The following is a 16,942-nucleotide window of genomic DNA, read 5'->3' as shown; positions in this document are numbered from 1 at the left end:
AGTGTGGAGCCTCTTTCTCTTAAAAGGCTTTATTTTGTGTGTCGATCGGGAGGTCTGGGCGGCTTTGCTTGAGCTGCTGCCCCCGTGACCCGACTCCGGATAAAGCGGAAGAAAATGGATGGATGGATGGATGGCTGGCTTTATTTTACTCTGTCACATTGGAAGCATTAGCTTTAAGGGCTAAATTATTAGCTGTTACACGGCCTGAGCGCATGCTCTAGTCTTCTTCTGCTTTTTTCTGGGGACATTACAGCACCACACACAGGCCTGACACATGTACTACAACGTTAAACGAAGCTTCGGGGCACAGAATTTGCCTCTATGATTTTTTATAATTAAATTATTCGAGTATTCATTTCAGCCCTACTTGAAGATGCAGATTTTTGCTCAAGCAAAAGTCACAGTTGTGCATGACCTATAGGGGTGTCGGAAAAAATCGATTCACGTCCGAATCGTGATTCTTATTTATTACGATTCTGAATCGATCCAAAATGTCCAAGAATCGCTTTTTAAAAAGCATTTTTTTAAAACATTTTCTTGCTTAGTCGCTGCGTGTATTGTTTGTCAGGCAGCGGCTTCTGTACTACAGCGTCCCCGCGAGGGGGGGTCCGGCGTGCTTCAAACATTCGTGAGCTGCAGCTTAGCGTGGCGGAAGAACAGCTAATTCAACCAGCACCGTCTCTGCTGAAGGCAAATGTTTGGGCGCATTTTGGATTTTAATATTTGCTGCATAAGAAGGAGCTTGACATGACTTATGCAGTGTGCAAAATCTGCAAAATGAAAGTCAAGTACTTTGGAAACACTTCAAATCCGCAAGCCCACATGCTACGCTATCACCCGGAGCTAAAAGAGGGGAGCAGCGGTATCTGCCGACTACTGACCAGCGCTTCGCTAAACTGCCAGCCAACTCCGAACGAGCAAAGCAAATAAGTAAATTTACATCTAGAATCACTTGATTAACCGTGTAAAGCTGCATTTTCTTAAACATAAACATTTTTTAAGTAATATAACTATTTCTCAGAGCTCTTTGAATCGAAAATCGATCAGAATCGAATCGTCACCCCAAGAATCGGAATCAAATTGAATCGTGAGTTGTTGTACGATTCACATCCCTAATGACCTATACTGTACAGAATTTGAGTGTACTAGGTGAGTGAATACAACTGCTGTGGCTGATAGTTCCCTCTTCTCCCACATGTGGATCTGTCCTCATTACATATGTCTCATTTACCTTTTTTTTTTTATTAAATTTACACAAACAGATGCATAAAAACTATTTGTACCATGTTGAATCCTTCTTACTGAGATTCATGTTGAGCAGGCAGGGATGACAACATAACAGTTATTGGAAGCAACTCGTGTATGCAGATTACATTCTAAATTCAGATTTTCAGTCTGTTAAACTTTGATCATAAGTATGAATTTAGTTCTAGTCAAAATGCAGCCTTTGTTAATACTTACCTAAGCAACTGCCATTGTAAGGAAAGCAATGTTAACGGCATTTAAAGAGCATCCAGTGACCTATCAAAGACATTGTCAGCAAAGCCAGCCAGCTGTTTGAGGTTTTCAAAAGACAGCTACGAGCAAACAAGGACTGGTTAATGGTGTTGGGACAGTGAGCTTGTTGCCTGAAATCTGTTTGACAAAGCATTAGTCATTGTTGTTACTCCTTATTAGCGCATCATGTTTTCAGCCAAAGCTTCAGAATTTTAGGAGGTGATAGAGGAGATGGTACAGGGTTGAAAGCAGAGCTTCATTTTAAATGGAAACGGACAGAATGAAATCTTTCTAAGTTAATATTACCCCGCAGAGCGCTTGGAGAGCTTCTGCATTTTAATGGGGATTAATACTCAGGCTGTGTCGGCACATTATTCACCTTTATCAGCTCTAACAAGCAGGCAGGCGATGAGAGAATAGAGGCCTCTCCCTCTCTTCTTTGTAGCGTGAAACAACGGCTGAAACAATGCACTGAAAATGAAGGATGGATTGGGTACCGACTAGACTGTCAGTCACATTAAAGTTTAAATGGTTGAAACTTTGGATGGATCCCCCTTGAGGCAGTGGTGGACACAGATGGTTAAAACTGGAAGAGTGAGTGATGGGGGATTTTTTTAAATTTTTTTTATTACAGAAAGTCCACCTGAATATTTTATTCCTCAAGGAAAATCAGCCTTTATTTTAAAGATGACTTGGGACGTTGAAAATGCAATATATTAGTGATATATTTTTATTCCAAGGCAGTGTGTTTTTGGCACCCTTAAACAGATGTGTTGGTGCAATGCCATCTAACTTGAAATGTTTCTAATGTTTGCTGTTGATGTTTTTTGTAGTCAGTGTTGTGAACTATATTTTTTAAGATTTTGGAAAATTTTTCATTCAATTATTTTGGGCACCACTCTATTTTTGAATCACTCTTAGCTTTTGTGTCTTACTAGTAGTCTTGTAATTACTGTTGCATTGTCACATTAAGTGCATATTGTTTTTGTTTTTTCCCCACCATAAAGAACATCTTTGAGCAGGGGTGGTGGCCAAGTGGTTAATGCGCTTGGTTTCATTGCAGAAGGTTCTGGGTTCAAATCCCACCCCTGCCACATTTCTCCATGTAATGTGGAGTTGCGTCAGGAAGGGCATCTGGCGTAAAACCTGTGCCAATTCAACATGCAGATCCACCTTGGATTTGCTGTGGCGACCCCGAGTGCAAACAAAGGAGCAGCCGAAGGGACTTACCTATAAAGAACATCTTCAGGCAAAAGATTTATTTGGCCTTGCTGAATTGGATAAAGATTCTGAAATTGACAGCACCCACTTCCAGTTTTGTGCTTTAGTCTTTATTTGTGCCATAATGCGATCCATCAAATTTGCCCTGCAAGTCAACCTTGAGGCACAGAATCACTGTAATTATGCACAACAGTAATGTGATTATTCCACACATGTGGCTGCAAATTAATCTACATAAGTGGGAAAAGGCGCTTTTCCTGTCTTTAAAAATAAAATGCTGTGAAAGATTTTGTTTTTACTTTAAAAACCTCATTGATTTTCAATCTGTGTCCTTCACTGGGTTTTTCAAAGTGGTTTGAAGTGAGGCTTTGATGATAGCTCTGGTCAGGAAAGTATAACTCTGTAACACCAATCTCTTCCTACAGTACACAATAGAGCACACCTGTGACACACGTTCACCCTGTATTTAATGACTATTCAGCTGTTGTGTTGTCAGACACTTTTTATTTGCTAATGTTAACATCTGGTAGTTTGCAGGCTGTGACCCCAGAGCTAACCGCTCGGACTTTAGGGGATTACAGAACAAAATAATTACAATGATTAACGGCTTTCAGAAATAAGAGCTGTGTTGGCACCAGTTTTTAATTAACTTCAGATTATAATAATGTCTGTAGTTGCCCCCCCACCTACCCTTTACGTTGTACTCTATACATAGTCTGTAGCCAGAAATTGTCACTAAAAGACTAGCTCCAAAATAATTTCTGACTGTGCAGTTCAGTTTGTGTTAAGGGATGCGCCGATCAGGCTGTCGATACCGGTCAGCCTTGAGTGCCAATCACCGGATCACATTAATTTCACATGAAACGCATTGTTTCAGGCTACTTCAGAATAAAACCATTAACTATATATGTAAATGTTTATTTTTATGTCATTATTTGATGATAATTTTCTCACCTTGGGTCTATGATAGTTGCCAAACTGTAGAGGGGCTCCTTTTCAATGTCAGCAAATCAGTTGGTGACAGCTTCCAGCAGCGTGACCTTAGTTGTCTTCACACCATGATCTGCTGCAGCATCTTTGGAAAGGAGATGCATTACAGAGGGTATGACATCAGCAGAAAATGCAGTTGATGAGCATATTTCCTTAGCTGCGCAAAAGGTTCCAGGACTGTTGTTATGCGTTCTATCAGTTCTCACTGGGAAGATGTAAAGGTAGCAGGTAGCTCGAAGTCAGCTGTATAAATGCCCCAGTGCTTGTTTTTGCTCAAGGAGAGTGTAGAGCATATAGTAAGTGCTGTTCCACCTGGTGCTGACATCTTGTTGCAGTCTTTTGGTGGGCTGGCCGAGTTGTTTCTGTACACTCTTAAGTCTTGCATATGATAAAGGAAACTGCCTGAAGTGTCCCACATTTGGTCTCCCTTTGGCAATGATGTCACTTATACTGTGCTGTGAGAGCACTGCATCATGGATGGCCAGCTGCAGAGTGTGTGCCATACACCCCAAACCTGGTACCCCAGCATCTGTCATGCCTTTCACCATGTTTCAGGTATTATCTCTGTCTCACATGTACCTCGTCTTTTGAAACATTTTCTCAAATGTGGCTGCTGAAGCTGAGGCAGTACGGGAGCCAAAAAACTCCTGGGTATGCAGAAGAGCTTTATGAAGTTGAAAAACTGCATCAATCCAGTGAGCTGTTAAACGCTATATCGACATAGGACTTACGTCCAAGCTCCATATATCACTTGTGAAACTTACACAGGATGAGACACCTTCTTTGAGACTTTCAGTGTGAGAGCATACTGTCTAGTGGAGCTCTGGCAGGGCTGTGTCTGTAAAATAAAATTTTCAAGTCATTTGCTTAGCCTTCTGACTGTCGTGCTTATACGGGCTAGTGTTGCTAAGCGTGGGCTGCGTTAACTGCTTTCTGATCATTGCTGCTCCGTCTCTCTTCTTTTCATTCTTAGTGCAGCAGATACCTCAAATAATCTTTCACTTGGTGATACAAGCACTAAATTTGGAATAAAGGTGCTTCAGGACCTACTCGCTTAGAAAAGGTCGCTATCCATGTAAAAAAAAAAACAAAATGGCCACCATTTTCCAAGATGGCCACCAATCTAACTGGTTTTTAAGCTTGTTTTACCTATATTTTAATTGAATAGCCATATCTGGAAGATGTAGCAATGGAAATATATGATTTGGAGTCTAGAAATCCATTATGCAGTCAAAAAACAAATAATATTGAAAAATCAGGTAATTTGATGTAAATTATGTAAATGAACACTCGTTCAATGATGTTTGCAATCTGCTAAATTTCCAAAAACATAACACCAATGATTACATGTTTGTTGCTTTGGTATGAAACAAAGTCTCTGTTGATGTACAGTTTGCATAAGTTATTTTCAGTCATCACATTTGCAGGAACATAACTGTGTACACTTGAGGCTCACCATCTCACCATCTTTTATCCAACCCCAGTTGGCAGGGCTTTCAATTTGCATTTCACACGCAGTAGCCTGGCCCCATATACAGGCTGTTTTACATGCTCGAAGAGGGATGCACTTGTCGGTGGAATGGCATCATACGGTCTCTGTTTCCGAGCAAACAAGTCCAGTCTTGCCTCATCAACCTTGTTTTCAGTGCTGTTCTTGTCATACATAATGATGACAAACTTCTCAAGAATGTTCAAGTCAACATCTTCTATGACTGCTGGATATTTACTGAGCTTATTGAAGACATGGGTCACTTCAGGACAAAAGTCCCATGCTTGCCATGCTGTTTTCTTGCCTTTGCCACAGAAAGATGATACAACATCGCAGCCAGTGAAGGCATGGAAGAACAGCATACCATTGGACTTCTCTGGGCCGAGATTCAACACAATGTCATGGATTGGCAACCACCTGATGGAATGACCATGGCCAAACTCAATCCACAGCATTTCCAATCCTGCATCCTGGAGAGTTGCAAAATTGCTGACTGCAACAACAAGAATATCTGTATCACTTGCCTTAACTAACACAGATTTTGCCTTTTGCTTGGCTGCATCAAAAGCATGTGTGAAGATTCTGGTGTCAGCTTCTTCATGGTTGCATAGGCTCAAGCTCTCCAGACTGATGGGTTTGTTGGACAGAGCCTCTTTGCCTTTGGTCACAATTATCAATCAATCAACTTTCAATCAACTTTTTTCTTATATAGCGCCAAATCACAACAGTTGCCCCAAGGCGCTCCATATTGTAAGGCAAGGCCATACAATAATTATGAAAAACCCCAACGGTCAAAACGACCCCCTATGAGCAAGCACTTGGCCACAGTGGGAAGGAAAAACTCCCTTTTAACAGGAAGAAACCTCCAGCAGAACCAGGCTCAGGGAGGGGCAGTCTTCTGCTGAGACTGGTTGGGGCTGAGGGAAAAAAACAGGAAAAAGACATGCCGTGAAGGGGGGCAGAGATCGATCACTAATGATTAAATACAGAGTGCTGCATACGGAGCAAAAAGAGAAAGAAACAGTGCATCATGGGAACCCCCCACAATCTACGTCTAAAGCAGCATAACCAAGGGATGGTCCAGGGTCACCCGATCCAGCCCTAACTATAAGCCTTAGCGAAAAGGAAAGTTTTAAGCCTAATCTTAAAAGTAGAGAGGGTATCTGTCTCCCTGATCTGAATTGGGAGCTGGTTCCACAGGAGAGGAGCCTGAAAGCTGAAGGCTCTGCCTCCCATTCTACTCTTACAAACCCTAGGAACTACAAGTAAGCCCGCAGTCTGAGAGCGAAGCGCTCTAATGGGGTAATATGGTACTACGAGGTCCCTAAGATAAGATGGGACCTGATTATTCAAAACCTTATAAGTAAGAAGAAGAATTTTAAATTCTATTCTAGAATTAACAGGAAGCCAATGAAGAGAGGCCAACACGGGTGAGATATGCTCTCTCCTGCTAGTCCCCGTCAGTACTCTAGCTGCAGCATTCTGAACCAACTGAAGGCTTTTTAGGGAACTTTTAGGACAACCTGATAATAATGAATTACAATAGTCCAGCCTAGAGGAAATAAATGCATGATTAGTTTTTCAGCATCACTCTGAGACAAGACCTTTCTGATTTAGAGATATTGCGTAAATGCAATACAATTACAACATTTTCAGCACACAGGGATACTATCTTGTCAGCCAGGAATTCAAAAAGCTCAGTGTTGTTGTCATTGTCTCGCAGAAAATGTTTCCAGTTAGGTGGAAGCTTGGTTTTGTCAGTCACTCTACGTCGATCTCGTTTGTCCCTTCTTGACCTTGTCTCAGCCTTTAAGCTTGAAGTCCAGTAAACATCAAAAACTGTCTGTCCTCTCATATTTTGATGAGTATGTTTGAATTTTGGGCTATCCTTTTATCACCCAACCGTATGAAATATCAAAGCACATTGAGGTATGGGATACAACAAGGTTCAGGCATCTTGTGCCCTACACTTAGCCCGATCGTTCATCCAGTGCCATTTAAGTCTCGTGCGATCTGTACACCATCCGGGTAACTGATGCCCCATTACCCTTGGCTCGGCTCTCCCGCGCTGGCACATCCTGTCGATTCAGGTGCGACTATCTAACTATTATTCTGCAACTAACGACACTGAACCCCATGCTGAGTCTCACAGCAATGATGCCACCAGTGTGCCCTGGTTGTGCTGTGGCATCACTCTGATTCATAATATTGAAAACAAGAGCTAGTTAACATTGTATTACAACAATGATGGCAAGGTTTTGTATGTAATATGTAATAACGTGATCGGACAGCTGGATGTGTCATAAATATGCATTTTCAGTCATGAAATGGCTGCCATTTTTAAAAATGGTGGCCATTTTGGAAGGACATTGATACTATTAAGTTCTCCTGGTCAGAATACATACATTTTGATATTTGCATTACTCAGATGTTTTGATTCCTTGACATTCTGAGCTGAAAACGCCCTTTTTCACCTTTAACGTGCCGGCCATCTTGAAAAATGTCAGCCATTTTGTTTTTTCACCTGGATAGGGACATTTTCTAAGAGAGTAGGTCCTGAAGTACCTATGTACCAAATTTGGTGCTTGTATCACCAAGTGAAAGATTCTTATGTTATATTGACTTAAGCTGCCTCACTATCTGTGCCATGAGCCTCAAACTCACCATACTCCAGCAAATGTTTGTTTTTTAAATGTCTGATTAAGTTAGCCGCATTGAAGCATTTTACCGTACTTCCCTCACGAGGTATTTTTTTCTTTACGTGTTGCAGGATGCAAACTTTACATCGCTCTCACAGAACGTATAAAAGTTCCACATGGCAGACACGTTTGTTGGGGTTTGCCGCTGTGTGCCTCTGCACTGTAATGGAAAGGGGGGGACTACACTGCACACACTGCCTTCTTCTTTTGAGTTTATTGGCGGTTTGCAGACCAACACGGTGCATTACCACCACCAATTGTTTGGGTCACACAGGGCCTCTACAGGCTGCAAAGTATGAGCTACAGGTTTTTGTGATTGGCAATGAAAGGCATTGATCGACATTTATTCATTTATTGTTTTAATTGGTGTTTAATGAAGTAAAAGCTGTAGAAAAGCATACCCCTTGGAATGTTTGTCCTAAAGTATTTAAATAATGCGTAGGTCAAAGTCTTTCTAAATATGATGCCGCATTAGGAAAAAAAAGCAGCAATGGTTAGTGAGTGAAATATGTTCTTTTTTCAGCAGGAGAACAATTTGCTGTTTTCTTAGCTGTTGCCACCTTGTTTTACGTCGATCACTTTTTCATGGAAATCGGCCGATAATCGGTGGCCGATCGATCGGAGCACCACAAATTTTATTTATATAGTGCGAAATCACAACTCTGCCTCAAGGCGCTTCACGACTGAACAGCATTGTAAAATTCCTTCTGAACAAACTGCATCTCAAGTGGCTTTGTATCATGTGGACAGTATGTATTGATTTTGGTGATGTTCCATCAGTAAAATAGCCTTCAGTATTGTCTTGCGTTTTCAGTCAGCACAGTGCATTGGTCAGTGAACCATGTATGTAAGAGGGCACATTTCTGGTATGCTATCTTGTATGGTTTATCATATACAGTAAATCTTGTATATAATGGAGTCAGGAGGACCAGCGAATTTTGGCCACTATAATCGAAAGCAGTTATATGTATAAATTGGACAAAATCTGTTATATGTATGTAACGGATTGGTTACAGCCAAGAGGCACCGAATGATCTACCTGGAATCGCCAGCAGCAATTAAGCTTGTATATTTCCTTGATTAAAATCCTGACCTTGGATCTGGACCTGCCTCATTTAATGACCGGATCAAAACTTTGTCTGGGGAAAAAAAAAAACGCCTGCCTTAAATAAGCGCCGCACATTATGTGCATTAAAAAGATTGTTTGGTTGAGTTACTGTTTTTTCTAAATCAGCTGTGGAGTGGTACCTTAAATTCCTAAAGCCTGATTTATGCTTCTACAACTCTGTAACTCTCTGGCCATGCAGTGATGTTGATATGCATGTGACCCTTTTTAAAGTTCTCCGTTGCGTCTTATTGCAATTTACAGCAAGAACCGTGGCTTCTTCTTGATTAATCTGTCTCTTAATGAGCTCCACTTCTTTATACAATCATCAGCCTCCAAACCAACGACATGGTATGTACAATTTCATCTATGAATTGCAGGTCATTTGAGCATCTTTTTCCGACAGTCTTGTGAAGTTGGTCATATTTGCAGACTTTTCTGCCAAACATATTTGATCCATGATCAAAATATAATCGGCGTGTGCATCACCAAAACTATTAAAATATGACTGGAGAGGAAGAAGTAAAACCTGAAAAGTGAAAAGTCACAGCCTTTTGCGGACTCAGTCATTTAGCAGGTGCGGGGGTGTGAAGTCACGCACAGGCTCTGATCTAGTGTATGAAACTTAACACCATATTACAGTGCAGGCAACAAGCAGCATTGTGTTAATAATTAACGGCTTTAAATTATGTCCTGCCTTGTTTAGGTCTCGTGTCTGAGCACGATTTGCAAAAAAATAAACGCCCAGTCTTTTAATCAAGGAAATAGGGTACCCACTTTCCTTGAATCGACGGGTGTCAGGGCTGACCTTCATTTCGCAACTCTGTTACTGAGCACGTCCAGACTACTCTGCCCAGTATATGTGAGGGGCTTTTAATTGGGATACATTACAATGGGGCAGGACGATGTGTACGATGTGAGCGAAAAAAAACAAACTGTTATGTACGGTGTTTATTACATGGAAAACCATACAAACCATTGGGATGTTTGCATGTCCCCAGTGAGTGCGAATGTCCGGTTTATACGATGAATGTTTAGGCACGTTTTACTGTATTATTGTAATTCTATTAGTTTGCTTTCAAGCTTTTGGTCAAAGTAATATTATTCTAAAAACCTGTTTCCTTAGGGGATCAGTGACTATACAGCAGGGGTGGACAACTTGTTCCGGAAAGGGCCAAGAGGGTACCGGTTTTCTTTGCAGCCACTGATTCCACCAGGTGATTTCACTGATTAACTGATTCCATCTGCTCAAAGTGATATTAATCAGTGAAATTACCTGGTGGAGTCCATGGCTGCAAAGAAAACCTGTACCGTCTTGGCTCTTTCTGGAACAAGTTGCCCACCCCTGCTGTACAGTGTGTTGTATGTCAGCAGCCTTAAAATTAGGCTTCCTCTTTTTATGTCTCTTCTCAGTATCCATAGCAACACACCTACACCAGTCTAAGTATGTAAGTAAATCCTGTGTCATCCCATAGCCATTCACTCCGGTGGTTTTCTCCAGATTCTGTAGCATGAAGCAGAGTCTGACTCTGGACAGGACGCCAGTCTGATGTAGGTTCCTTTCCCAGCCAAGGCTAATAACCATTTACAGCTGTGTGTACAGGGTGCAGATTAAATCAAATCAAATCAATTTTATTTATATAGCGCCAAATCACAACAAACAGTTGCCCCAAGGCGCTTTATATTGTAAGGCAAAGCCATACAATAATTACGGAAAAACCCCAACGGTCAAAACGACCCCCTGTGAGCAAGCACTTGGCGACAGTGGGAAGGAAAAACTCCCTTTTAACAGGAAGAAACCTCCAGCAGAACCAGGCTCAGGGAGGGGCAGTCTTCTGCTGGGACTGGTTGGGGCTGAGGGAGAGAACCAGGAAAAAGACATGCTGTGCTGGGGAGCAGAGATCAGTCACTAATGATTAAATGCAGAGTGGTGCATACAGAGCAAAAAGAGAAAGAAACACACAGTGCGTCATGGGAACCCCCCAGCAGTCTGTCTGTAGCAGCATAACTAAGGGATGGTTCAGGGTCACCTGATCCAGCCCTAACTATAAGCTTTAGCAAAAAGGAAAGTTTTAAGCCTAATCTTAAAAGTAGAGAGGGTGTCTGTCTCCCTGATCCAAATTGGGAGCTGGTTCCAGAGGAGAGGAGCCTGAAAGCTGAAGGCTCTGCCTCCCATTCTACTCTTAAAAACCCTAGGAACTACAAGTAAGCCTGCAGTCTGAGAGCGAAGCACTCTATTGGGGTGATATGGTACTATGAGGTCCCTAAGATAAGATGGGACCTGATTATTCAAAACCTTATAAGTAAGAAGAATTTTTAATTCTATTCTAGAATTAACAGGAAGCCAATGAAGAGAAGCAATATGAGTGAAATATGCTCTCTCCTTCTAGTCCCTGTCAGTACTCTAGCTGCAGCATTTTGAATTAACTGAAGGCTTTTCTGGGAACTTTTAGGACAACCTGATAATAATGAATTACAGTAGTCCAGCCTAGAGGAAATAAATGCATGAATTAGTTTTTCAGCATCACTCTGAGACAAGACCTTTCTAATTTTAGAGATATTGCGCAAATGCAAAAAAGCAGTCCTACATATTTGTTTAATATGCGCATTGAATGACATATCCTGATCAAAAATGACTCCAAGATTTCTCACAGTATTACTAGAGGTCAGGGTAATGCCATCCAGAGTAAGGATCTGGTTAGACACCATGTTTCTAAGATTTGTGGGGCCAAGTACAATAACTTCAGTTTTATCTGAGTTTAAAAGCAGGAAATTAGAGGTCATCCATGTCTTTATGTCTGTAAGACAATCCTGCAGTTTAGCTAATTGGTGTGTCCCCTCTGGCTTCATGGATAGATAAAGCTGGGTATCATCTGCGTAACAATGAAAATTTAAGCAATGCTGTCTAATAATACTGCCTAAGGGAAGCATGTATAAAGTGAATAAAATTGGTCCTAACACAGAACCTTGTGGAACTCCATAATTAACCTTAGTCTGTGAAGAAGATTCCCCATTTACATGAACAAATTGTAATCTATTAGATAAATATGATTCAAACCACTGCAGCGCAGTGCCTTTAATACCTATAGCATGCTCTAATCTCTGTAATAAAATTTTATGGTCAGCAGTATCAAAAGCAGCACTGAGGTCTAACAGAACAAGCACAGAGATGAGTCCACTGTCTGAGGCCATAAGAAGATCATTTGTAACCTTCACTAATGCTGTTTCTGTACTATGATGAATTCTAAACCCTGACTGAAACTCTTCAAATAGACCATTCCTCTGCAGATGATCAGTTAGCTGTTTTACAACTACCCTTTCAAGAATTTTTGAGAGAAAAGGAAGGTTGGAGATTGGCCTATAATTAGCTAAGATAGCTGGGTCAAGTGATGGCTTTTTAAGTAATGGTTTAATTGCTGCCACCTTAAAAGCCTGTGGTACATAGCCAACTAATAAAGATAGATTGATCATATTTAAGACCGAAGCATTAATTAATGGTAGGGCTTCCTTGAGCAGCCTGGTAGGAATGGGGTCTAATAGACATGTTGATGGTTTGGAGGAAGTAACTAATGAAAATAACTCAAACAGAACAATCGGAGAGAAAGAGTCTAACCAAATACCGGCATCACTGACAGCAGCCAAAGAGAACGATATGTCTTTGGGATGGTTATGAGTAATTTTTTCTCTAATAGTTAAAATTTTATTAGCAAAGAAAGTCATGAAGTCATTACTAGTTAAAGTTAAAGGAATACTCAGCTCAATAGAGCTCTGACTCTTTGTCAGCCTGGCTACAGTGCTGAAAAGAAACCTGGGGTTGTTCTTATTTTCTTCAATTAGTGATGAGTAATAAGATGTCCTAGCTTTACGGAGGGCTTTTTTTATAGAGCAACAGACTCTTTTTCCAGGCTAAGTGAAGATCTTCTAAATTAGTGAACGCCATTTCCTCTCCAACTTACAGGTTATCTGCTTTAAGCTGCGAGTTTGTGAGTTATACCACAGAGTCAGGCACTTCTGATTTAAAGCTCTCTTTTTCAGAGGAGCTACAGCATCCAAAGTTGTCTTCAATGAGGATGTAAAACTATTGACGAGATAATCTATCTCACTCACAGAGTTTAGGTAGCTACTCTGCCCTGTGTTGGTATATGGCATTGGAGAACATAAAGAAGGAATCATATCCTTAAACCTAGTTACAGCGCTTTCTGAAAGACTTCTACTGTAATGAAACTTATTCCCCACTGCTGGGTAGGCCATCAGAGTAAATGTAAATGTTATTAAGAAATGATCAGACAGAAGGGGGTTTTCAGGGAATGCTGTTAAGTCTTCAATTTCCATACCATAAGTCAGAACAAGATCTAAGGTATGATTAAAGTGGTGGGTGGACTCATTTACATTTTGAGCAAAACCAATCGAGTCTAACAATAGATTAAATGCAGTGTTGAGGCTGTCATTCTCAGCATCTGTGTGGATGTTAAAATCGCCCACTATAATTATCTTATCTGAGCTAAGCACTAAGTCAGACAAAAGGTCCAAAAATTCACAGAGAAACTCACAGTAACGACCAGGTGGACGATAGATAACAACAAATAAAACTGGTTTTGGGACTTCCAATTTGGATGGACAAGACTAAGAGTCAAGCTTTCAAATGAATTAAAGCTCTGTCTGGGTTTTTGATTAATTAATAAGCTGGAGTGGAAGATTGCTGCTAATCCTCCGCCTCGGCCCGTTCTACGAGCGTTCTGACAGTTAGTGTGACTCGGGGGTGTTGACTCATTTAAACTAACATATTCATCCTGCTGTAACCAGGTTTCTGTAAGGCAGAATAAATCAATATGTTGATCAATTATTATATCATTTACTAACAGGGACTTAGAAGAGAGAGATCTAATGTTTAATAGACCACATTTAACTGTTTTAGTCTGTGGTGCTGTTGAAGGTGCTATATTATTTTTTCTCTTTTAATTTTTATGCTTAAATAGATTTTTGCTGGTTATTGGTGATCTGGGAGCAGGCACCGTCTCTACGGGGATGGGGTAATGAGGGGATGGCAGGGGTGAGAGAAGCTGCAGAGAGGTGTGTAAGACTACAACTCTGCTTCCTGGTCCCAACCCTGGATAGTCACGGTTTGGAGGATTTAAGAAAATTGGCCAGATTTCTAGAAATGAGAGCTGCTCCATCCAAAGTGGGATGGATGCCATCTCTCCTAACAAGACCAGGTTTTCCCCAGAAGCTTTGCCAATTATCTATGAAACCCACCTCATTTTTTGGACACCACTCAGACAGCCAGCAATTCAGGGAGAACATGCGGCTAATCATGTCACTCCCGGTCCGATTGGGGAGGGGCCCAGAGAAAACTACAGAGTCCGACATTGTTTTTGCAAAGTTGCACACCGATTCAATGTTAATTTTAGTGACCTCCTATTGGCGTAACCGGGTGTCATTACTGCCGACGTGAATTACAATCTTACCAAATTTACGCTTAGCCTTAGCCAGCAGTTTCAAATTTCCTTCAATGTCACCTGCTCTGGCCCCCGGAAGACAATTGACTATGGTTGCTGGTGTCGCTAACTTCACATTTCTCAAAACAGAGTCGCCAATAACCAGAGTTTGTTCCTCGGCGGGTGTGTCGCAGAGTGGGGAAAAATGGTTAGAAATGTGAACGGGTTGGCGGTGTACACGGGGCTTCTGTTTAGGGCTACGCTTCCTCCTCACAGTCACCCAGTCGGCCTGCTTTCCCGGCTGCTCGGGATCTGCCGGAGGGAACTAACGGCGGATAAGCTACCTTGGTCCGCACCGACTACAGGGGCCTGGCTAGCTGTAGGATTTTCCACGGTGCGGAGCCGAGTCTCCAATTCGCCCAGCCTGGCCTCCAAAGCTACGAATAAGCTACACTTATTACAAGTACCATTACTGCTAAAGGAGGCCGAGGAATAACTAAACATTTCACACCCAGAGCAGAAAAGTGCGGGAGAGACAGGAGAAGCCGCCATGCTAAACCGGCTAAGAGCTAGTAGCTGCGCTAAGCTAGCGGATTCCTAAAAACACACAAAGTGAATAATGTGTAAATAATTTAGAGGTGATTCAGCAGAGGGAGTGCTTTAGTTAAGGCACGTGAAGATTACACTGTGAAACAAATCGTTATCTAGTTAACTAATTCACTCTAACTGCGCAGATTAAACAGCTAACAGATACAGCAAAACACCTCTGTGCTCCGGAACAGGAAGTGATACAATACCGCAGTGAGAGCCAACCACCAGTAGAGGCAGGAAGCAAAAAAGGTGTGACTTATTCTCCAAAAAATATGGGATGACCAGGCCAGATTAAGGGCCGATCTAGGGCTGCAGCTGTAGAATATTTTTGAAATAGAGTATTCTAGCAATTTTTTAATCGATGAATTGAGTAATCGTATAAAAAGTACTTCTGCGTTTTTAAACATCAATAGTCCAGGGCTCTCCTTAAGCAATGGCACAGTGTTGCTGTGCCATCACGCAGATTGGCAAATTTAGTGTGTCCCTTTATGTTTTCCTGGGAAATTTTTTTTTTTTTTTCATGTCTTTACAAGTTTTGGATTTTTCCCGGTGTCAGGAGCTCAGCATTGCCCTGACACCGGACCGTAAGCGCAGGCGGTCAGTCCTCAGTCAGTCAATGTGCATGTGAACTTGAGCACAGCCTGTGGAAAAACTGAGCTCTGGAGTTCAGCTTTTCCACAAAAGCCACATTGATAAATCTGCTCTGCGCCCTCTTGATGTAAACTCTGATCAAATCCAAATAAAGGCGGTTTTTGAATAAACTTGATTGACTTCAAGTGCACGTACAGTGAAGCGCAGCCAGAGGACCAAACTGTGTTTTTAAAATAGACAAACACACTGCTTTGCTTTAAATGCGCAGTAAGTCTATTTCAGATAATCAGCATGGACCCTCTTTCTCTTAAAAGGTTTTATTTTATTCTGTGTGTCATGTTGGAAAGCGGTAGCTTTTGGTGCTACATTGATTAGCTTTTACATGGCTTTTGTGCATGCTCCAGTCTTCTTCTGTTTTTTCTGAGGATGTTACAGCGCCACACACAGCCCTAGCATATGTACTACAATGTTAAACAAAGCGAAAGGCACAGAATTGTCTCAAACATTTTTTGTAATCGAATTATTTAAGTTACTCGACTAATTCTTTCAGCCCTAGGCTGATCCCAGATAACATGGGCTAAATTGCATGGGCAATCCAAATGTTTGCACGTTGGGGTGGATAGAGTTTTGTGGGTGACTAACTGAGACTAATTGGTCAGTTGAAAGTAGATGGTAATGTGATGCAGACAGGAGTTTGTCAACACAAACAAAACATTGTGGACTCAGTGTTTGCTACCCCTTGGTATGTAGATCACCTACTTTGGAGACTATATAGTTCTTGTCTAAATTTGCATATTCATAAGGACAAAGAGACGTTCCTTGTCCTTGCTTGTTCTTGCTAACTTGACAGTATGTGGAAGATGTCTAGTATTTGTAACAAGTGTGTTTATCTTAAATTACTTAAGCAGTCATCACAGTTGAATATAACAACATACGTGTGACCACGTATATTGGTGTATTAATTCCAACCTTTAAAATGGTGACTGGACATTAGTCCTCTTTCTAAATTTTGTTTTAAAAATACATTTATTTTCAGCTGAACACAGTTTTAAGAAGGTCTGAAATGTAGTGAAATCTATGTAGTGAATGATTTGTGTTGGTGTAGTAAATGCTTAACATTTTGGTGTTTCATGACATGCTTTCATTTTCTAAATAAATAGGTACAAAATGCACACCAAGATCCTCTGCTGAGGTGCATATGCAGAAATAGTAACTCAAATATAAAGAAAAAGCATAGCACACTCAAAATATTGATGTCCTGCCGCTGTTTTATTTCATAATAACGTTTCGGCCAAAGGCCTTCGTCAGATTGCAGCTTCACTGC

At 41.2% G+C, this 16,942-nt stretch overlaps 1 protein-coding gene and 1 long non-coding RNA gene across 2 annotated transcripts in view; one reads left to right on the top strand and one right to left on the bottom strand.

Moving 5' to 3' along the window:
* Nucleotides 1–16,942, top strand: part of kdm4b (lysine (K)-specific demethylase 4B) — a 169,569-nt gene that overhangs the window by 49,284 nt on the left and 103,343 nt on the right.
* Nucleotides 960–15,858, bottom strand: LOC117518795. Its single transcript, XR_004563080.1, has 4 exons — nucleotides 15,666–15,858; nucleotides 12,311–12,317; nucleotides 7,931–7,934; nucleotides 960–970 (listed from the first exon to the last, which is right to left on the bottom strand). It is a non-coding gene; the product is annotated as an uncharacterized LOC117518795 (long non-coding RNA).

Source organism: Thalassophryne amazonica, chromosome 10 (assembly GCF_902500255.1).
Source record: "Thalassophryne amazonica chromosome 10, fThaAma1.1, whole genome shotgun sequence".
Lineage (NCBI taxonomy): Eukaryota > Metazoa > Chordata > Actinopteri > Batrachoidiformes > Batrachoididae > Thalassophryne > Thalassophryne amazonica.
Note: the sequence above shows the minus strand (reverse complement) of the source record. Positions and strands in the feature narration are given on the sequence as shown.